This window comes from Natrix helvetica (assembly GCF_964273705.1).
Source record: "Natrix helvetica genome assembly, chromosome: 1".
Taxonomy (NCBI): domain Eukaryota; kingdom Metazoa; phylum Chordata; class Lepidosauria; order Squamata; family Natricidae; genus Natrix; species Natrix helvetica.
The window spans coordinates 113,442,651-113,466,689 of NC_138548.1; the positions used below are offsets into that span (position 1 = coordinate 113,442,651).

The 24,039-nt window shown below is 45.7% G+C and overlaps 1 protein-coding gene across 3 annotated transcripts in view; it reads right to left on the reverse strand.

The window, feature by feature from the left end:
- Positions 1-15,336, reverse strand: part of CD151 (CD151 molecule (Raph blood group)) — a 53,849-nt gene extending 38,513 nt beyond the window's left edge. The window contains exon 1 of one of the 3 annotated variants that reach the window (XM_081937051.1): positions 14,877-15,336. The gene's annotated coding sequence lies outside the window, so the exon portion shown is untranslated. Of the gene's footprint in view, positions 1-13,989; positions 14,149-14,360; positions 14,493-14,876 lie in introns of those variants that run through there. The other 2 variants (XM_081937052.1, XM_081937053.1) reach the window with 2 other exon arrangements.
- Between the last annotated feature and the right edge of the window lie 8,703 nt (positions 15,337-24,039).

Sequence of the window (24,039 nt, forward strand, 5' to 3'; positions counted from 1 at the left end):
AACAAATTTTGCCCCATTAGGTTGGGGGGCAAGGCCATCTCCAGAGCTGATAATTGTGAAACCAAAGAAGTTGAGAATGGCATATTACAATGGAGACTAGATTATTAGAGTTTCTCTTCTGTCTGGACCGAGCCAAAAATCTGAGGGTATGTTAATGACCACCAGTGCAGAGAGTAAAGTCCATAAGTTAGATTGAGGAAATCTTACTTACTAAGTTACTATCTTTAAAAGAATAGAATAGAATAGAATAACAGAGTTGGAAGGGACCTTAGAGGTCTTCTAGTCCAACTCCCTGCTTAGGCAGGAAACCCTACACCACTTCAGACAAATGGTGATCTCTTCTTTAAAAATTCCAGTGTTGCATCCATTGATTAATAGTTCTGTCAGGAAATTTCTCCTTAGTTCGAAATTGCTTCTAAATGTACCCAGAAGCTTATTGCTAACCAATGCAGCTCTTGAAAGAGAAATGTCACATGGTCACACAGAGGAATGCCTATAACTGTCCAGGATGCTGCATTCTGGACAGGCTGTAGCTACTGAGTAATCTTCAAGAGAAATTCCAGATAGAGCACATTGCAGTAATCCAGACAAGAAGAGACAAAGCATCAGTAAATGTGAGTAAGGCCTCCTGATCCAGAAATGGGTACAATTGGAGCCCAAGATGCATTTGTGCAAATGCCTTCTGAGCTGCAGCTAACACCTGTTCTTCTAAATAGATTTTTCTCAGTGCCACATAGAAATACAATTTCAAGAGTGTTACCAGTACCCACACAGAATTGTGTATTGTGATATGACTTGGAACAACCAACTTACTCCTGTATAATACCTTCACAATATCTGGAAGGCCATCATTTGCCACTCTTCTTTAAAACTGGGTTTAAAATTCTGTTCCTGGGGCTCAATTCAGCCTCTCATTTGTTCATATAATGGTCAAAGAGTGACCTTTGATTAAAAGATGTTCTGCTCCACAACAGGGTCAATTTCTCCATGCAGGAGAAAAACAAACATTTACCTGAAACATTCTAGCAAACAGCAAAAAGTGTCAATGGAACTGAACAGTTTGCTATTGGTTCTTCCTCCCTTGCTCTCAGACATTCAGTCCAATATGCAATATGTATCAATAATGACATTTATTTCTAAGAGCACCTTTTATTTTAATTCTATATGAAATGTATTTCCTGCCCTTCTAGTGCACATACACTACTGAATATTCAGTGAGCTTTGCAAGTTTTACAAAAACACATCATTTCAATAATAAAATCACAATTGGCAACTGAAGCTGCTTAAAATCAAGGGGTTTTTTTCAAGTCAATTTTAACTCCTGGTGTCTATGTGTAAATAATCATGTAGTTTCCTCAATTGCAATACCGAAATGGTTGGCCACTGCAAGATATTTTTATCTATTTCACTGTACAGAGTAGCCCTAGTATCTTTTGGTGGTCTTCGATCAAAGTATTAATAAGGATCCATCCTCTTTAAATGTACAGATCACCAAAGGTTCAGCTAAGTTTAATTTCTAGTATCTAGCACTTTTCCCCTCCAAAATCATGTACTGGAGGGCATTTCCAGGTATGGTTGGCATCCATGACCAAAAAAAAAATCCTCTCAATTCCATCAATTCTTTTGTTGGGTTTCTAATTTTAATCATCTCCATTTCAATGTTGTTGTTTTTTTCCATTTTTAATGTCTGTTTTTACGCATATGCATTTTTTTACTGACTATTGTACACTGCTCTCATGTCAGTTCTCGTGAGATGGGCAGTTATATAAATGTAATAAATGAATAACAATAAGGGGTAAATGAAGGACATATCTTACATTGAGGAAAAAGGAAATCTAGATTTCCCTGTAACTTTCCTGGCTAAATCTCTTTTCCATCTTTTCCAGGAAGCCTCTATCTAAATTCTATTTGTACGTTCTATTATCTTTGACAATTATCCCGTGTTAGGAAGGATTGCCTCCGTAATTTTCCTCAAAGTTCTATCTTATAAAGATAAACTCATCTGCAATTGTGTGTCCAACCCCCTCCTTCCACAATTTGTTTCCCATTATAAATCTTAATTCTATCCAAGTCTGCATTTTTCCATGTTGTGTAGCTTCCTACTTTGGATAAAATTTGAGGCATGGATTTCTGCTTGCATGATGGGACTTGTTTCTATTCTTGCAAATTCCCATATATGACATGAGAAGAACTGCACAGGAGAAATTGACACAAACACACATACACACACACATACACACAATCCCTCATTTTTCCAATGGCAGGAAAAGTTAACTGAATGCTATACAACATTTCATCATACAGACTAAGCACAGAATAACCAATGCAACTGGTCTGGGGTTTTCTCCCTTACAAGGATATGAGTTTCCCTTGCTTTTGTTTTGTGTTCAACAGTACTCTGAAAGAATATTGCTCAAACTAAAGTAATTTAAATGCTAAACTTCTTTCTCATAATGAAAGTCAGGTACTTATCAACTAAATTGAGCATCTTCGCAGTATATCTTCCAAGCTACCCATTGCTGCAATTTGAAGAAAAGCTGCACTTCAATGCACCATTAAAAATAAATCCACCCCTTTTAGCTGTGATTGCTTCCAAATATTCCAATAAAATCAGAGTTTCTAATGTTTATGCACCTTTTAAATAACCCCATGGTTTAACAAGTAGATGGAAGGTACTTTTTTCTCCTCAGGCCATTAACATATTTTCCAGGAGATAAAATGGTAAATGTAAAAATGTTTTGTGAATCATGTCTTAATGCAATCACAGAGAAATCTCAGGGACTTAACTGATTGGAGTCCTTTCATTAAAAAAGAAAAACTATCTGCAACACTTAGATTGAAGTGAGGAAATAGAAAATTTTTGATTTTTTGCCTGAGAATATTTCTTCATAGAAATTCAATAAAACATGTTGGGAAGAATTCTTCATCAGCAATGCCCAGGGAACCAGGGCAGAATTTTAAAAAAAAACCATTGTAGAGACTCCCATAGACTCCAAGTTCATCCTACCCAAAAAATGGTATACAAGATATACAATAAGTCCCATATTATAACTGATGATGATATTATCCATTCCCTCGTGATTGACTTTTGGTGATTCCATGGGCCAGGTCTCTCTTCACATCTTCCAATTTTGCACTACTTCTTTGAGTTGTTCTATGCTCTGGCTGGTATCAGCTTTGATGGCAATATTATAATTATAAATCCATGGAATGTACATTTTGAAGATAAAATGATCTTATAGTCTCAGGGCACTGTGCCCAGTAGATAATTTGTTGTTGTTAGTTGCAAAGTCATGTCCAACCAATCGCGACTCCATGGACAATGTTCCTCCAGGCCTTCCTGTCTTCTGTCATCCTCTGGAGTCCATTTAAGCTCACGCTGACTGCTTCAGTGACTCCATCTAGCCACCTCATTCTATGAACTGACCTACAATGAGTGTTGGTGTAACATAAACAGAAACAAGGAGTAAAGAGATGCTTCCCCTTTTGAAACAGCAGCATGGCACTCAAAGGCCATGGGAAGTCCTTAGCTCCTGTTCCCCTACCAAAGCTGGTCATCTCTGATGCAGACTGTAGGTTAGTTTTTGTTTGTTTTTACACCAGCCAATCTTGAACAAAACCTGCTATTCTGGGCTTTTTTCATGAGACTTCAGATACAAATGGGCGGAATAAATTCTTTTGTGCCCACACAAGCAGCAAATCTCAGATGCCTTTATTTTTGTTAGAATCTCCCACTTTCTTTGTGGGAGCACTACTAAAGCCTCAAACAGCAGCATATTTTCTATAGAAGTAAATAATGTTAGTTTGCCACATCTGGGAGCCAAGAATGGAAAAAACCCTTTTCTGCCCAGGCATAGTTCACTGAGCAAAACTGACCTTAACTAGACAATGATCCAGAACAAACTGCAAGAAGGCAGATGCCAACGGAAATACCATCCAACCATACCTTCTTTCCTCCAATACATCTCAGCACATCTGTTGTTTCTTTTAAGATCATGAATGGAGGGGGGGTGTTGGGACATTTGTTTTTCAAAACTAACAATCCAAAAATAAAGGCTGTGATTGTTATCCAGATTACAGATGAAATCAAGATACAAGCCTTTATGTCCGGTTACTCCCGCTCTGGCATCTCAAACAATGCAGCTTAGGAAATGGTATGAGAGAAATGCCTCCAAGAGGGTCAGCTTACTTCATGAGGAAAGCTTGACTCTCCTCCAAATCTGCAGATAGGAGGGTTGGCTTTGGCTGTATTTCTTTTACACACCTAATCTTGTTAACCCACACATTTCAATATATTGAATTTCATTTTTTATAGCCATTAGCCAGCCAGCAAACAGATAGGTGGGTTGGGGAGACAAGAAAAGGCTGTGTATCTATATCATCTAGGCTTGTATTTCACGGGGAGTGTCTTTCAACCATCTTGACGCTAAGTAACAAAATTCAACATTATAGGTTTCTTAAAGACCTCATTGAGCTGGAAGGAAATCAACACAGAAGTCACCTTAATGGCTGGGGTGGCCCCTGGAAGAGGAAAATAAGGTCTACACTAAAAAAGATCAGTTCAGCCTCTATTATGCTACACAAACAATGTACTTAGGAACATTTATGGCACTTGCCCTCTAGTAGCAGAGAGAGAAGTTCATCTATGTAGGAAGATAAGAAGCCAGACCCCGCTCATTAAATATGTTTGGCAGGTTGCAGAAGTAACAATTTTGTTCTGTAATTTGAGGGATTGCTTGTCTCCAATATTATATTCCTAGCTAGTCTGGTCTGGCAGAATTGGTGTGCTCCAGCTTCCTTCAATTAAAATAATGCCATCTATCATGACCCAGGAATACCGTGCCTTCTCTGCAGCAGCACCTTCTTTCTGGAGTGAGGTTCCTCTGGAGATTTGAACAGCTCCCGTCCTGTAAATATTTTGAAGGGCCCTAAAGATGACTCTTCAACCAAGGATGATAGACACTCCCTTTTCTTCCTTTTCTTTGTTCCCATCCAGGTTTGTTTGCTTTAACATCTTTCTTCTTTTCTTTGGGGGGGATGGGGGGATTATTGTGCTGCTTATTTTTTAAATGTTTAAATTGTTTAAATGTTTAAAATGTAAATGTATAAAATTAAATTATTATTTTTAGAAGCAAAATTAGTGATGCCAAATATAGAACAGTTAAGTCTGGTTTGTACAGATTCAAATGGTCTAAAGTTACAGTATGGGATACCTTTGGATTTAGGGATAATGCAAGAATTCTTCCAATTTCAAACTATTCTACTTGAACCATATGATAGTTTAATGTGGGTTGTAAGCATCATGCATGAAGAGAAGCTCATTTAAAAAAAAAAAAATCAGAATGCATGGCCACAGGATTTGCTTTAAACTTCAGTGATCTCAATGATTAAAAAAAAAACCAAGATCTTATATCAGCAAAAGATATCCGTACATATTTTCCAACTAAGGCAATAAATATGTGTGAGACAAAGTTAAATGGTTCGCCTCCTTGAAGTTAGTGGTCCTAATCCAGATTGAGTCAGTGTGCATCTATACAGAATACACTCAAACTGAAAACATTCTGGAACAATTTATATGTTAAATACTACATAGTTTGACCCTCAGAATTAGCTGCTAGTACCTAGATATTGATATCTTTGTTCAGTATACAAAAACTCAACTAATATCCCTATTAATGTTACTGCACTTACCGTAGTTGTCTATCTGATATCTATACCAATTAGTTCTTCTTACTCCCAGTCTTCACCCATTTACCTTCTACTGCTCAACAACAGGCTGAATCTCCAGAAATATGCAGACTTGAAAAGGGTCTTAACTCTTTTAAATTGTATTCCAATTTGCCATTTGAGGTCAGCTGTGATTCAGTTAAAGGCATTTCTCTTTATTAATTTCAGTCTTGATAAGCCACTTTTGATGATGGAGAAAGTAGAAGTCAACCCTAGAGTAATACAGTCCTATTGATATTTATTTGGAAGTAAAAATATCCAAAAAAGGAGATGTAATTTTCAAGACTGAAATCCTATTCCAGATCTGGCTGCAACAATGCAGATGACCTTAAGACAGCAAAACCAACAATTCACCTGGAATTCTGGTATTTATTTATTTATTTATTTACTGAGCGCTTATAGACCACCCCCTCTCCCGAAAGGGACTCGGGGCGGTGTACAGTCCATATAAGAAATACATCATATAAAATTAAACAATTAAAATTATTAGATAGGTAAATAGATAAATAGATATGAAGGAGGATAAAAAAGGTTTAAAAGAACTGTACAGCTGAGTAAATAGTTTAAAACCCCTACACATATCCCATAAAATTAAATTAAAAAACAATTCCCCTAAAATACCACTTAAGAAGTATGTTTGCCAGGAGGTAGCAGTTATAATTATGCCAGGCCAGCCAATCGGAACAGGTGTGTTTTCAATTTTTGTCGGAAGGAGCGGAAGTCGGTGGTGGTTCTAATGTCGGGGGGGAGGTCATTCCAGAGGGTTGGGCCCATCACAGAGAAGGCCCTACTCCTTGGCGTCGCCCGTTGGCATTGCCTAGTGGACGGCACCAGGAGAAGTCCCTCCCTGTGAGAGCGAATTGGCCGCAGGGATGTGTGTGGCAGGATGCGATCCCGCAGGTAGCTAGGTCCTGTGCCATGGAGCGCTTTAAAGATGGTGATCAAAACCTTGAAACGCACCCGAAAACCCACAGGCAGCCAGTGCAGCTCGCGCAGGAGTGGTGTTACGTGGGAGTACCTAGTACTCCCCATGACAGCCCGCGCGGCTGCATTCTGGACTAGCTGCAGTCTTCGGGCGCGTCCCAAGGGAAGCCCCATGTAGAGAGCATTGCAGTAGTCCAGGCGAGACGTCACCAGTGCATGAGTGACCATGCGTAGGGCATCCCGGTCCAGAAGGGGGCGCAATTGGCGCACCAGGCGAACCTGGTGGAACACCCCCCTTGCCACGGCTACCACATGGTCGTCCATTGACAGCCGGGCATCTAGGAGGACGCCCAAATTGCGCGCCCGTTCCACAGGGGGCAATTGTTCGCCCCCTATGGCCAGCGATGGAGTCAGCTGGCTGAACCGAGGTGCCGGTAGCCACAGCCACTCAGTCTTGGAGGGGTTGAGTTTGAGTCTGTTGTCCCCCATCCAGACCCCGACGGCTTCCAAACATCGGGACATCACTTCAACAGCCTCGTTGGGGTGGTTTGGGGTTGAGATGTACAGCTGAGTATCATCAGCGTACAGATGATATTCAACCCCAAAACCACGGATGATCTCCCCCAGTGGCTTCACATATGTGTTGAACAGGAGGGGTGAGAGGACCGACCCCTGCGGCACCCCACAAGTGAGTGGCCTCAGGGTCGACCTCTGCCCCCCTGTCAACACACATTGCGTCCGGTCGGAGAGGTAGGAGCCGAACCACCGTAAAACGGTGCCTCCGACTCCCATCCCCTCCAGCCGGCGCAATAGGATACCATGGTCGATGGTATCAAAAGCCTCTGAGAGGTCTAATAGGACCAGGATAGAGGAACAACCTCTATCTCTGGCCCTCCAGAGATCATCTACCAACGCGACCAAGGCTGTCTCTGTGCTGTGCCCGGGTCGGAAGCCGGACTGGCGTGGGTCTAGATATTCGGATTCGTCAAGGTGTCGCGGAAATTGCTGTGCCACCACATTCTCAACAACCTTTGCTAGAAAGGGAAGGTTGGAGACTGGACGATAATTAGCTAGCTCCGTTGGGTCAAGTGAAGGCCTCTTGAGTAAGGGCCTCACCACCGCCTCCTTCAAGGCAGTTGGTAAGGATCCCTCACCCAATGAGGTGTTCACCAGGCCCAGAAGCCAGCCTCGTGTCACCTCCCAGGATACCAGTACCAGCCAGGAGGGACACGGGTCCATTGAACATGTGGTGGGTTGCAGCCGTCCACGCAACCTGCCCAAATCCTCGGGGGCAACAGAGTCAAACTCCTCCCAGAATGGTCTCACAAGACTCACTGTTGACGGCTCGTCCGGTCCACTGGAGGGGGCCCATCCGCTCCGGATCTGAGCGACTTTGTCCTGCAGATATTCCCCAAACTCCTCTGCTCTTCCCTGCAAGGGTGCCCCCCGCGTCCTCTGCGACAAGAGGGAGCGGGTCACCCTAAACAGGGCGGCAGGGCGGTTATCCGCGGACGCAATAAGAGCGGCACAATGTCTACGTTTGGCCGCTCTCAATGCCACAAGGTAGGTCCGTAAATAGGCTCTTACCTGTGTTCGATCAGACTCGGAGCGTGAGGACCTCCACCTGCTCTCTAGACGTCTCCTATGGCGCTTCATCACCCTCAACTCCTCGGTATACCAAGGAGCTCGGGTGGGTCGCTGCCGTAGGAGAGGTCGCAAAGGCGCAACCCGGTCCAAGGCCCCAGCCGTCGCCCTATTCCAGGCGGCCACTAGGTCCTCCGACCGAGCGCGGGTCAGGGCTACAGGTAGTGGCCCAAGCTCCATCTGGAACCTATCCGGTTCCATCAGGTGCTTGGGGCGGTATCAGCTTGGACAGTCTGGCCCCGCCTCCTCGCGGTGGAGGGTAGCGCCAGGGAAGTCTAGCCGGAGACATGAGTGATCTGACCATGACAGGGGAGTAACAACTAAGTCCCCTATTACCAGATCACTCGTCCACTGCTCAGATACAAAAACAAGGTCCAGTGTGTGGCCACCTTCGTGTGTGGGGCCCTGAATTAATTGGGTCAGGCCCATGGCTGTCATGGAAGCCATGAACTCCCGAGCCACCTCAGATGCTGCTCCCATCGACGGCAGGTTGAAATCCCCCATAACCAAAAGCTTGGGGATCTCAACTGCCGTCTCTGAGATCAGCTCGAGGAGCTTGGGCAGGGCCGCTGATGTATAGCGAGGAGCCAAGTATAAGATCAGCAGACCCCACTGCCTCCCTGGGCCCCATTTCACACCTAGGGACTCATACCCGGGTATCTGAGGGACAGTGAACTCCCTCGGCTCAAGACAATCCCGTATAACTACCACCACCCCACCACCCTTACCCAGGGCCCGAGGCTGATGGAATGCACGGAAACCCGGTGGGCACATTTCCACGAGGGGTAAACCACCCTCGTGGCCCAACCAGGTCTCCGTTATCCCTGCAAGGTCCAGCTCCCCCTCGGAGATCAACTCACTAATGAGGGGTGCCTTGTTGGTCACGGACCTTGCATTGCAAAGCATCAGCCGCAGGCCCTGGCTCTGTAGTTCCTGACCACCTAGACTGCGGGGGTTGGTACAAACGACCGGGCGTAGCCAGCAGCCACGGTCTCCCAACCGACCTTGTGATCTTCTCTTGTCCTCGCATCCCCCCCTCCCCGCGACCGTTGTAATAAAACAACCCTCTGCTAGAATAACTTGTTCCCTCTCCCCCCCCACCCCGCTCACTTCCCTCCTGGACTCACCTGTTCGTCTGGCACTGGCTTCCCTCCCGGCCTGGTTAACCCACCCACCCTCCCTGGAACCCCCTAAAAACAATACAAAACATTTAGATAAAAATCCCCTCAGCTTCCGTTTCTTCCACCTCTCGGGGTTCACAAACCCGTCATCAAGGCAGGCCATTGTGAGAGCCAAGGGCCATGCCTGCGAGAGAGGGGCCTCCCGCAGGCGGAGCAGGTCTGACCTCAAGTAGATTGTTAAGATTGTTAAAAACCCCAGTAGGGTAAGGGTGCTGGTAATAAAAAGTTAATAGCCAGCGGGTTAGAGTCTTAATGGGAAGCTGGGGGCTTCAATGTCCAGATAGTACTTGGAAAAAAGGGGAGGGGGAAATGATCGAATATCCCCAAATGGTGAAGGAAGGCAGAGATGACAGAAAAGTGGGAGACAGTCCAAGGTGGTTCCAGATGGATGTGGGTTCCTTAATGGGTGGGGGGGGCATTCTTGGCCCAGTTGTTCTTGGCCTACGCAACCGCTCAGGCCTATCCATAGCCCTGAAATAGGGCCTCCAGTGGCCTCCGAAGTTCCAGGCCACCCCCAACCGTTGTTTTAGATCTTCGCCCTCACTCCTGGTTCCCAGCCAAAGCGCCCAGTGGGCACACTCACCTTGGCCCCCCATCCGGCGCCCCAACGTTCTCCACGGTTTGGTAAAGTTCTCAAAAAATTCTCCGAGTTCTCCAAGTTCGAAATAACCATTCGGCGTCCTCTGCTAGCACCGGCAGGGCCCGGGAGCATGGGAGCAGCCAGGATACGGCAAAATACCATAGAGGAGTCCCTGGCTGCGGCTCCTTCCACTCGTCCATCGCCGCAGCCGTCTCCCTTTGCCCCTCCCGACTGCCTCCCAGCCTTGTTCACCTCTCCGGTGCCTCGTTGTTCTCTCCGGTGCCTTTCATCTTTTTTTGCCTTTTTTCTTCGCCTCCAGCGCAGTCTCACGCCGCACCGCTGCGCGCGCCGGCGCCACCATTCACAGCTTTCTCCCCAGCCGCTTACAGCCCTCCGCTCCTTCTTTCCCTCCGATCTCCTCCGACCACCTTGGCGGGCCAAAACAAGCCCAAAACAAGCCAGGGTGGTTGGGCTGTCCAATTCTCGGCCCTCCGATGACATGAGGGCCGGCAGCAATCCCCTACCCGGTCGGGAGCTCCATGGTGTTCTTAGGAGCTCAGGAAGGCGACCGCCATCGCCGGAAGCTCCTCCTCCTCTGGTAGTCTTAGATTACACTCTACCAACTCAACTAGGCCCATGAAATGTTGAATCAAGTATATTACAAGAAATTTAGGCTATTTATTATTCCAAACTTACAGAGAAAAGCCAAGCATTCAAAGCAACATTAGAATTTATCTACTCCTTTAAAAACAGACAAATGAAACAGGTTTTATTGACAATGTTGATTAAACCCTTTCATTAAGTTTATTGTTAATTATTTCCAAAGAAAATGATTAACATGCTTTTGAGTTCCTATGTATTCTCAATACTTTTTTTGTTTTAAACGAATTCCAGAATGGGACACATAATTTTTATTTATTTTCTGGTCATTTTTCTACAGTTTGCAGCCAGCTTCCACCAAAGTAGTCCCTTTCATTGGTGATGGATGAAAACTTGTCAAAATAACCAGAGAGAGAGGACTACACAAGGTTGCTTTGCAAAATAAAAATGAACCTTGTTCCTTTAAGAGTTAGTTCCAGCTCTTTATAGCCAATGCCAGCAAATTCCACTTCAGCCTTTGTTTGTTCCAAGATCTTAGATACCATTGCCCAGAACTGCCTACAGGTCTGGCTGCCCTTTTCAGATCAACAGTTGCTTTCTCATTTTCTTAAAACCTTACTGGCACCTTTGCCTGTTGCCAGACCACCCACTCTCTCTTTGTTCTTTTACCACATGCCATCGCACACAGCAACTCTCCTCCACAACTAGACAACTCTAGCTGATTTCAAAATACTCAGCAGGGTTAAGCTACAGAGAGCTTGGATGGGGAGACCACCAAGTGACCCCAAAGCTATAGGCTAAACTGAGTTGAAAATACATCCCAAAAGAAGGGAATGGCAGAACAATCTCATTCTATTACCAAGACATCTACATTTTGGTCCACATAGTCACTAGGGGTTAAGGTCATTTGAGGACGTCATTAACTTGGTTTTCTCTCCTTCAGCTACTAAGGAAACAAATTATACAATGATGCCAAAGGCACATACTTTTTTACAAGGCAGTATTTACAACTCATTAGAAAATTGAGAAATTTTGTTGGCTGTATTCTTTTCATAAGTCAGCACAGTATAATGCAAGATCAAAGTCTTCCTATCTAATCATTATACAAACAAAATGTAACAGTAGATCCATAGTAAAAAGCTATCCCTGGGGATAGGCAGCTTTGCATTCTCTAAATTTCTGAACAACTCCCACCAGACAAGCTCTTTTCTTGTGCGAACTGGCTTGAGCTGATGGGGTGAAGGCTGAAACATTTATAGAGTAGCAGATCAGAACACATTCCCACAAAAAGTAATGCAAGTTTTATCCCATGTTACTATTTTTATATTATACCCAAAGAGGGGAGGGGGGAGGGGGGAAACCTTGGCATTTACCCCAAGGATGACATAAATGAAAAAAAATATATTTTTTCATTTCAGAAAAGATGCCCAAGCTCCTTTTTCCTGTTACAATGGAAGTGCAACTCCCTCATGGTTCCCCTTGCACATGTGTGCTAGTTGTTCCCGACTCTAGGGGGAGGTGCTCATCTCCGTTTCAAAGCCAAAGAGCCAGCACTGTCCGAAGACGTTTCCATGGTCATGTGGCCAGCATGACTAAACGCCAAAGGTGCATAGAATGCTGTTGCCTTCCCCTCAAAGATGGTTCCTATTTTTCTACTTGCATTTTTTACGTGCTTTCAAACTGCTAGGTTGGCAGAAGATGGGACAAATAAGGGGAGTTCTTTCTGATACATGGCACTAGGGATTTGACCCGCCGAACTGCTGACCTTTCTGATTGACAAGCTCAGCGTCTTAGACACTGAGCCACCGTGTCCCTCAAACTTCTTCATTAGCAGTAGCCCTCACTTATCAACCACTCATTCAGAACCCCGTTTACTTATGACAGTGGTGAAAGAAAAAAGACTTATAACTGATCCATGAAGTTATGGTCTTAGCAGTGTACCCAAGGTCATGTGATTGCAATTCAGGCACTTTGCAGCTCACACATATTTTATGATGTTTAGAGCATCCCGCAGTTATGTGATCATCATTGCAAGTTTCCAACAAGCAAAATCAATGGGGAAACCAGGGGGAAGTTGTGATCGCATGATATCGCACTTAACAACCGTGCCACTTAGTGACAGAATTGTCAGTCCCAATTGCAATTGGTGAGGTCTTCCTATACATGCTCATGTAAGCAGTCAGAAGGCTCTAAATACAAATTGAGAGCAAACTTCTCTGGAGTTTTGACATTGATTCTGCCTTGCAAGTACATCAGTGCAAATGAATTTATGAAAGTGTAATTCGAGTCCTTTGTGAAAGTGAGTCCTTTGGGAGAAGGGTGGCCTATAAATCCAATAAACAAACAAAATAATGCAGAAATACCTAATGCACTCTGTTATCCTGATGTTGGGATTTACTACATATTTCAGTGCTTTTAATTTTATACTGTATTTCAAAGGCTGAGGTTGCTTAGGGAAATGTAAAGGTTCCCCTCGCACATGTGTGCTAGTTGTTCCCGACTCTAGGGGGGCGGTGCTCATCTCCGTTTCAAAGCCAAAGAACCAGTGCTGTCCGAAGACGCCTCCATGGTCATGTGGCCAGCATGACTAAACGCCAAAGGTGCACGGAATGCTGTTGCCTTCCCACCAAAGGTGGTTCCTATTTTTCTACTTGCATTTTTTACGTGCTTTCAAACTGCTAGGTTGGCAGAAGCTGGGACAAGTAACGGGAGCTCACTTCGTTACACGGCGCTAGGGATTCGAACCATCTAACTGCCGACTTTTCTGATCAACAAGCTCAGATTGCATAGCATGCTACAATTAATATATATTTGGCAAATGTTTGACTTGGATACAAACACAGCTAATTTTTGGTTTAGTTAATCCAGATTACCAGACTATGCAAACAGAACCAAAATACCATGTTAGAATTCAGAAAGTAAACTTACACATTAAAAATGAACATAACAAGTCAGAAAAGCCCCCTATCTTTTAAATAACAAATTTGGGACATTAATCATTGCCTAATATATTTTAAAGTCCGCTATAGAATGTGTGTGTATGTGTGTGTGGTGTGTGTGTGTGTGTATGTGATTGTCTTATATGCCGGTCTAAAACAAACGTTGAAACTTTCTGAACAATTATTTTTTAAAAACACAAGTCTCAGAATCAGGAACTGCAGACTAGAAATTTTGGAAATTGCAGTTCCAACTGGGGAGTGGGGACAGGGTGTACCAGACTGGAGAAAATGGATCTATAGTTACTACACACACACACACACACACACACACACACACACACATTGGGTAAACCCATCAAAGACAGGATGTTAAAACACAAATAGGTGCACTCACATTATCAACTCTAAAAAACATGACAAGAAAACATTGGTCTCACCACCCGCCCGCAGCACTTTTTACTTTCTGCCCCTACGCAGGTCGCAAGAAATAGGATGGACTAAACAGCTAATGAATTATAACTAAGATTGTTTGTAGACATAATCCACATAACAGACTTATGGTTGTCTTTCCTGGGGGGGGGGGGGGTCCAAAACAATCAAGTGTTCCTGGGCGAGCACGCGGCTATCTCCTAGTTCCACTTTCCACAGAATAAAGCACGAGAAGAACTTTGATCCTTTACCCCGCCCCGTCCCCCCTCCCACGCGGATTTCCGAAACAAAAAGTTGGATGTCCAACAAAAGTTTCCTAGCTTAAATAAAACGAACCTTCATTTCTCCTTCTCCCCCCCCCCCCCACTTTCTTTTCCACAGCGGGATCCAAAACCAAAGAAATGGAAGAGGGGGGGGGGAATTTCCAAAGCCCGGAGCTTCCCTTCTCCGCCTCGGCGCAACAGCCGGCGCTATCCCGAGTTCTTCAAAACGCAGAGTACAAAGAGAAAGAAACGCCCGCAGCGTCCTTTCACTCACTTACACCCCCGGACTCCACTCCCGCTCGCCAAAGAGTCACTTTCAGGAACTTTGTGGGCCTCCAACAAATTCAGCACCTCTTCTTCTTCCCCCCCTCCTCCCCCAACACACACGCGAGACAAAGAGACCCTCCGGCAAAAAGATGGGAAGGACACAAGGAGTCATGCTTCCCCCCCATGGAGATCTCAAATGCGCCCTTCCTTCCTCTGGGGCTGCTCGCCCAGGTAGCCTCCCGCGTCCGCCCACCCGCTGCCCTTCCCTCGCGAGGCGCAGCCAGGCGGGCGCCCCGAAGCACCCTGGAATTCGCCCCAGTACCTTTGCTTGGCGAGCCGGGTGGTCCTGGCGCTGCTGACGGCGGGGGAGACTCGGGTCGCTTTTCCCAAAACGCTACGCCGAGGCAGCGAACAGTGGCGGCGGCGGCGGCTCCTCCCAGTTCTCTCGCGGCTCCGGCAGCTGCTTCGGTGCTTTTAACCGCCTGGATAAACTCTGGTCTTTCCGAGACGCCTAGCGGAAGGACGGGACCACTGCCGCCTTGGGGGAGACGTAGGGAGGACGCCGAAGCGCCGCCGCGGCTGGAAGTGGAATTGGGATCCCGGGAAGGGAAGTCGGCACCTGTGAAGCGGAGGGCACGCCAGACACGCTGCCTGGGGAGGGAAGGGGACAACTTGTCACGCAGCCAACTTGCTGCAGTGAACTTACCACGGCCGACACGCTGCAGGACAACTCGCCCCGGGGCACTTTTAACGATTCTATTTAATTATTGAAAATGAATAAAAATTTAATTTTTGCCATTCACGTTTCAGTCTGTCCCTCCTTTTGCATCCTTTCTTTAATGATTCTATCATGTACCTTTCTTTGATATTAGGGTAGCTCTTGTTCCTGCAGGAAATTGGCTGTGGCAAATTGTCAGATCCACCTGGGGATGTTTTGCGGGACGTGTGGTGGATGGGAAATATCGCCGGCTGAGCCTTTCCTGGCATTGGCCACAAGTAAGTGGCGTTAGAAGGCTCGAAAGGAAGCTGAGCTTGACTCCCGATGACTTTTAACCATGTGACCTTCCCAAACCCAACAAAGATGGTGCCAAAGATGCTCTTTCAAAAGGAGACTGGACTTCGTTTTTCAAGGAAAAGCAAAGTCCATTTATGTTAGATATTAGCATATATCGGGATAAGTCTTCCCTCAGGTCCGCTCCTACAGCGGGAAACAGGTATTCCTCTGATTGGTCAATGGGCGTGCCTCATCCCTATAAAAGGGGAACCCTCCGACCACAGAGTAAGCTGGATCACTACTATTACTAATAAAGAGCTGTTAAGTCACGTCGTGTCCGCAGTCTGTCTCTCGTTGCCCAGATCTAACATTGGCGACGAGGGTGGGATTGAGAGACAGATAGGACGAAGAACGCTACTTCAAGAATCTCCGGATTTGATCCAGCCCAGGAATTCGGCAGAAATTCCGGCAGCCATCTCAGATCACCGCAGCGCGGCAAATTCAAACTGAGAAGATGGCGATGCATGCTCCCCCCGCTCCTTTCGACCCAGCAACCGACGAATGGGAAGCCTTCATGATTCGCTTCGAGTGTTTCCTCGAAGCAAATGAGTACACGGGGATCACCGATGCAAGAAAGAAAAATATCTTCCTCGGCTACTGCGGAAAGGAAGTCTTCAATACGGCCAGAGACCTCACCGCGCCTACTCCAATACAAGCAGTACCATGGGCGACGCTGAAACAAGCCTTGGAAACACATTACGCGCCAAAACCGTCCCGCCATGTCAGCCGCAAAGAGTTCAACATGAGGACTCAAAAGGCGGGAGAATCCATTAACCAATTTGTTGCAGCTCTACGAAGAATAGCAGCCCACTGTGAATACAGGGATTTGGAAGAGCATATCTTAGAGCAATTCATCTGTGGGGTAAGAGACATTTCGTTGCAAAAGAAACTGTTAGCCAACCCGAATCTAACCCTACAGTCAGCATTGAACAAAGCAAGAGCGTCGGAATCAGCGGAGAAATCAGCAGTGACCATACAACGAAGGGTCAACGAAACCCAGCCAGCACCGAGACAAACCAGAGTCCACTACGAAGACGCAAGCCCCGACTACGTGGATCCCGAGTTCGAGGACAGTCACCTAATGCAGAGCAGTCACTGGAGGCCTGGGGGGAAACCCGGATCCCGTTTGCCGCCCTGCGCAAGCTGCGGAGGGAATCACCCCAGGTCTACTTGCAGGTTCAGGAACGTTGTTTGTTCGCACTGCAACAAACTTGGGCACATCGCACGAGTGTGCCGGAGCGGAGTCCCTGCCTCACGGCAGCCACCCATGTACCGCCAACAGAAGCCCAACCCAGGGGCTTGGCGAAATCAAAAAGGGCGCCCAGAGAAAAATCCACAAGTGTTTACCCAGAGAGAAACTCCCCAAAGAGCTGAACGAGCGTATTCCCAGAGAGATTACTCACAAGAAAGTGAGCGAGCGTATCCCCAGAGAGAATTCACACAGAGAGCCGAAAGAGCGTTCTACCAAGACGCTCAACGAGAGTATTTTCAGGATATAGACGATGAGATAGAGTTGACCCAGAGAGAGGAGTTGCGAACGTATCTCACCACGATACATCAGGTCCGCCCTAAGCGGCCCAAAAGGCTGAAAGTCACAGTCCTCTTGGAGGGCTCACCCTGCGAGCTGGAGGTTGACACAGGATCAACCCTGACGATCATTTCATGGGCATCCATGAAACAGGCCATTCCCAGCCTCAGAAAGAGCCAACTGCGCGCTCCTGACGTCCTGCTACGAGACTACCAGGGGAACCAAGTCCCCATCGTGGGCCAAGGCACATTCCACATCCAGTTTAAGGACATCGAAGCCCAGCTGCCCGTGACCATCTCCAGCGCGCCATTGCAGAACCTCCTGGGGCTTGATTGGTTTGAAGCCCTGGGATTAGAAGTCACCGGAATCAACGCCGTGAGAAACAGCAGCGCTGAAAAGATCTTTAAGGAGTTCGAGGATGTGTTCAGCTCCGGTCTTGGTAAGTATGTGGGCAAACCAATATCGTTCAATTTAGATCCAAATGTGGCGCCAATCCGGCTTAAACCGAGACGAGTGCCTTTTGCACTCCGCCCAAAAATAGATAAAGAGATAGATAAGTTAGTGGAACAAGGAATCCTGGAGCCGGTAGATCACGCGCGTTGGGAGACACCTATCGTGACCCCAGTTAAGTCAGACGGATCAGTCCGCTTGTGCGCAGACTATAAATGCACAATTAATGTCGCGCTACAACAGAGCGCATATCCGGTGCCCGTAGTACAGCACCTATTGCACTCATTGGGGCCAGGAAAAGTTTTCGCTAAATTAGATATGGCACAAGCTTACCAGCAACTGCCAGTAGATAGCGCCACAGCGGAGGCCCAGACTATAGTGACGCACAGAGGAGCGTTTAAATGCAACCGGCTACAATTCGGCGTAAGTATTGCTCCAGGATTGTTCCAGAGCGTCATGGAACGACTGTTGCAAGGGATACCGGGAGTCGTCCCATATTTTGACGATATCTTGGTGTCCGCTGCAAACGAGGAGCAACTAAACAAAAGAGTCAGATCGGTTTTGGCCAGAATCAGAGAGAAGGGTCTCCGCCTGAAAAAAGAAAAATGCCAAATTAACGTGCCTAGCGTAGAATTCCTGGGTTATAGAATTGATGGTCAGGGAATTCACCCCACTGAAAAGAAAATTAAGGCGATCCAGGACGCCCCCACACCACGAAATCAAACCGAGTTGCAGGCCTTCCTCGGACTACTTAATTTCTACAGCGTTTTTCTGAGACAGAAGGCGACCGTTGCTGAGCCACTACACCGTCTACTCCAGAGGAACGCACCATGGAGATGGGGACGAGCAGAAGCTGCAGCATTCGCCGGGGTAAAGCGCCTGCTCACCACTGACTCACTACTTGTACAATACAGTCAGACCCTCCCGCTGGTATTGACCTGCGACGCATCGCCGTTCGGGGTTGGAGCAGTCCTCAGCCACAGGATGCCCGACGGGAAAGAAGCACCCATTGCTTTCTACTCCAGAACTCTTTCATCGGCCGAAAGGAACTACAGCCAAATGGACAGAGAAGCATTGGCTGCCGTTGCAGGTGTGAAACGTTTCCATGAATACCTCTACGGCCGCGATTTTGAACTCATTACTGATCACAAACCGCTGTTAGGACTTTTGGCGGGAAATCGCCCCACTCCGGTCTCCCTTTCTCCACGTATGACCAGGTGGACTGTTTTCCTGGCTGCGTACTCTTACAAGTTAATTCATCGACCGGGCTCCACTCTAGGGCACGCAGATGCGCTCAGCCGTTGCCCATTACCAGACATTTTGCCAGACCCCACTCCAGAAGTACCGGTATTGCTCATTGACTGTTTGGATTCGGGACCGGTTTCTTCTTACGACGTTGCAAGGTTCTCCTCGAAGGACAATTTAATAAAACAAGTGCAAACTTGGGTATGGAGGGGGTGGCCAAAGGGAAATGTGGGCCCGGAATTCAAAATGTTTTGGTCTAAACGGGACGAACTCTCCGTGTTACAGGGATGTTTGTTGTGGGGGGATCGAGTTGTTATTCCTTTTGCGCTACGAAAAAAGGTATTGAATGCTTTACATATGGGGCATCCGGGGATCGTGAGAATGAAAGCGTTAGCGAGAAGTTATGTGTGGTGGCCCAATATGGACAAAGAAATAGAGGAGTGGGTGGCCACTTGCGATCCATGCCAGGAGTCGAGACCAGCACCCCCGGAAGCGCCCGCCACAGAATGGGAGAAACCCAAGGCACCCTGGTCACGCATTCATATTGATTTTGCAGGGCCATTCCAGGGTCAAACCTTCCTCATAGTTGTAGATGCTTATTCTAAATGGTTGGATGTAGTCCTAATGACATCAACCACGGCAGAGGCAGTTATAAAGGTTCTTAGGCGGCTTTTCGCCACCCATGGTCTACCAGATCTGTTAGTATCGGACAACGGGCCCCAATTCACGGCCATGCAGTTCGAAACATTTTTAGCAGGGTTGGGAATCAGACACGCCCTCATCGCGCCATTCCATCCAGCGTCCAATGGTCAGGCAGAAAGAATGGTGCGGTTCGCGAAAGAGGCCCTCGCCAGGATGGGCCCGGGGGATTGGCAAACACGCATTGACCATTACCTCCTCATTCAACACATTACCCCGAGCGCAACGACGGGTAGAAGCCCCGCTGAACTACTAATGGGTCGCCGCCTACGATCTCACCTGGACAGGCTCCACCCGAATTATTCTACCTCGGCTCCCCCAGACTCTACAAGTAAGGTCAGATCTTTTAGAGAAGGAGACACTGTTTATGCTCAAAATTACACAGGGGGGACATTGTGGATACCGGCAAGGGTCATTGGCATCATGGGCCCTCGATCGTATTTGTTAGAGCTTGAAGATGGGCGGAATTGGAGAAGGCACATCGATCAGCTTCGAGGTCGCCTAGCACACTCCAACTTAAGGGATGAGGGCGAAAGTTTCCTGTCCACAGAAAGACAACCGCAGGGAAACTTCATCCCAGGAAACGACGACACCGGCGAGCTAAGCGGGGGACAGGACATCACGCACGCAGCTGAGCAACCCCCCGTCATCACAGCCGCTGAGCAAACCCCCGTCATCGCAGCCGAACAAGATACCAGGGAAAAGAGCATCGAAAACGCAAGACCTCCAGAAACAGAAAAAGCACCCGATCCTGCAACTACTTCAACCCAACAGGAAACCAATCCTGCAAGTACTTCAACACAACCTGAACTCCGACGTTCCTCCCGAGCAAGACAAACACCCACCTACCTAAAGGACTATGTCACCTACCGCAACGTCCCATCTAGGAGGGGAGGGGTGTTAGATATTAGCATATATCGGGATAAGTCTTCCCTCAGGTCCGCTCCTACAGCGGGAAACAGGTATTCCTCTGATTGGTCAATGGGCGTGCCTCATCCCTATAAAAGGGGAACCCTCCGACCACAGAGTAAGCTGGATCACTACTATTACTAATAAAGAGCTGTTAAGTCACGTCGTGTCCGCAGTCTGTCTCTCGTTGCCCAGATCTAACAATTTACCTTTTAAAAGAGCAGCGGTGGGATTCACTTACCTTCCCTACCGGTTCAAATATGAGCACAGCGCAAGCATCGCATCTGCTCATGCTCACCACCTTCTGTGCATGCGCAGTGCTCGCACATTATGTTGGGGTGGGTGGGCAGAGCCTCCGGCAGCCACTGCTACCGGTTCACCCAAACTGGAGAGAACCGGCTGAATACCGCCTCTGCCTTTGAGACAACCCAGAGCCATCTTAACAGCATTATGGGCCCCGGGCAAAGCAGTGTACTGGGGCCCCTATGACAATTACTCACAGGGATAAAAATGTAAATGGTTGATACAAGGTGCATTGAAGGGTTAATATACGCAGATTAGTATGGAGCCCCTATGCTCGTGGGGCCCATGGGCAAGTGCCCATCAGGCCCATGCGTTAAGACAGCCCTGAGAGTCATCATCTAGATGACTAAGTCATCATCTAGATGACTAAGAATCTCCAGAGACACCAGGAAAAGTACGGGTAGTTTTCTTCTAAGATTTTGTTTTGGTTACAGTTTAGTATTCTGGGTTTTCCATCCAAGAACAAGCCTGGCCTCTTCTCATTTAACATTTCAAGAATAGTCAGGATCAGGTAGATGCAGCTGTCTAGTGAGAGTAACAAAACTGACTTGTCTTAATTGCAGTTATGAATAGTTCGGTTTTTATAACATGGCTATTCTTGGTCAACTGAAAGTTTATTGAGGTTGGTACATTTGTGCTACCACAAACCTACTTCTAGGCTAAACAATGGTTGACTCAATGGTGGCTTAATATGTTATACAGATGTAACCACAATCTATCATAAAGGAATAGGAAGGAATACAATTGAGCTGGAAGGGACCTTGGAGATCTTCTAGTCCAACCCCCTGCTCAAGCAGGAGACCCTATACCATTTCAGACAATTGGATGTCCAATTAGAGAAAGGAACTGCTTTTCTAAAAAATATAATTCATAGTTCGTGCCTGCAGTCTTAAAAGTAAAACATCTTTGCAGACTCACCAAATTTTAAATAAAAAAAACACAGAATTCTAAATATGTCAATACACTGCACTGCTGGAAAGAACTATTAGTAGAAGCAAAAAAAACACCACAAAAATGCAGTTTTGGGAATAGGGGAAAGTTAGGGACTCCCAGAGAGTAAGGACTGCAGAGATAGTGTGGTGGTTTGCCTTCCCAAAAACTATTACAACCTCTTTAATGTTTGAAACATGTAATTATCCACTATGACACAATCTTAGTTCATGTTCCTAACTAAATTCCTATAACCATGTGAATAGTGAGGAACTGGCATTTTCTAAGAATCCTACTTCACAACAGTTGGACTTAAAAAGAGTGTTTTTTTAAATTTATTACATCTATATCTTGCCTCCCCCCCTCAGAACTTAAAGCTAGGATTAGAGAGACCAAAACATCCTGGGGAATTGGCAGGTTTTTCCACTGCTATTAGAAAGTTGCTATAATTTTCAACACTGAATTTATGGCTTTCTATTCTACAGACAGACAGTGTGTGCAGAGTAGAGAGGTATTTCTGGCAAAAGTTCCTATAATGCCTCATTTGAGTGTTGTCCATCCTCCATGTGTGGATTTCTTTCATCAGTACACTCCCAAACCACCAAATTTGATTAAATGGATGGAAAATTCCTGCAAGTGAGTAAATCATACATGGAAAAAATGGCCAGACTACATGACTTCTTGTTATTCATGCAACTCATGGTGAAGAAAAAATCACCTCTAAGTCTAAACTATTAGATTTTATTTTCTATATATTAAAAAAAAGCAACACACACACACACCTGCTTTTGATCTACTTTATTCTTTTGGTTTCTGCTGAGAGGTTAAACTGCTAATGGTATATTCAAAGCTGTCATGTTGACTTGCCCACCTCATTGCAATGTCTCCTCTTCATTAATAGCGTCCTGCAGAAACAGAGATGATAGGCTTTGGTTGGTGACCCTTCTTTCCTTGCTTAGAAGCCTGTCTTTTTAGAAAGGGAAGTGAGTCATCATTTTCCTAATGAAGACACTTCAAAGGGAATTTATTTTCTGTGCATTCTTAAGTAAACAAAGCCTAAGGGCACAGGTAGATGTGAAATATGATCTTGCTTGAAGGTATGGTACCGAGAAAATACAATATAGCATCAAGTGATCATTTGCACCAAAGCTGGAATTCAACTCTTCTTCCTTCAGTTTTGCTGCTCCTTCATTGCTTTATCAATTAACACACCTGATTCTCAAACTGATAGTATTTGGATGTTTAAAAGGGTGCACATTAAAGGCAAAAACACTTTAGCTTCACTTGTATTATAACGAGTACAAATATGAAAGATGCTGTGATATTTTATCAAAACTAACAAGTGTTTTAAATACACTTTCTAAGCATACAGGGAGGTAGAATCATGTACAACCAAACACACCGAGAAAAGTATGTATGAGTGTACTCTTATCTGTGGGCACCTTATTGAGAATATTGGAAGATGCAATGACTTCCTGATAAAGGTGAACTTTAAAATAACGGTAAAAGAAATTAGGATGGTGGATACATGGAAATGCCCCAAGAAGCAATTCCAGATGTAAAGAATACAAAGGTGAAATCAGCAGAGTTATTTTGGAGAGAAAGAAAGGATTTGGGTAGAACTAAAACAAAACTAACCGAAGGGAGACATATAAACACAAAGAAATAGGAATAGGCAAAGCCACCAGAGCTTTGAACGAGAGAAAAAGTCACTGAGCAGAATCCAAGAATGTGAAGAAACCTAATAAAGAAATGCAAGGAGGGGGATGACATTCAAACAAGGGAGGTAGGTCAAGAAAGACGTTTCCTTAGCAGGAAATAGTCTGCATTATAGAAAGGTTATTTTAAATGTAACGTTCTTGCATTTGTCATATGAGGGATTTTGTGCCTCCATAATGCTGCTCTGCTTTGGATATATTAATATATGTGCAGACAGCAGAGAGGATTTGCTGCTTAGTTAGCAAAACATCATCACACCTAGTTAGAAAAGTAAATCATTCTGGAAGGTTGAAGGAACGTTGGATGGAAAAACATCGATGTAGATAGGACAGTGGAAGAACTATAGTAGCTGAGACACATTGTTCACGGACTAATGGGAAAAAGTTTCTTAGAAGAGCCAGAGAAGAAAAGCCATATTTGGTAGAAGATAAACGATATAGTGCAGTAGTTCTCAACCTTCTCTGTGGGAGCGCCTTCCCTCTGGAATGAGCTGCCCCCGGAGCTTCGCATAATCCCTGACCTCCGGTCTTTCCGACGCGCCCTAAAAAGTTGGCTTTTCCAGCAAGCCGGCCTGGCCTGTTAATTTTATTTAATTTTTAAAATGTGAGTGTTATATAAATTGGATTTGTTTTTTGGACTGTTTCTAAT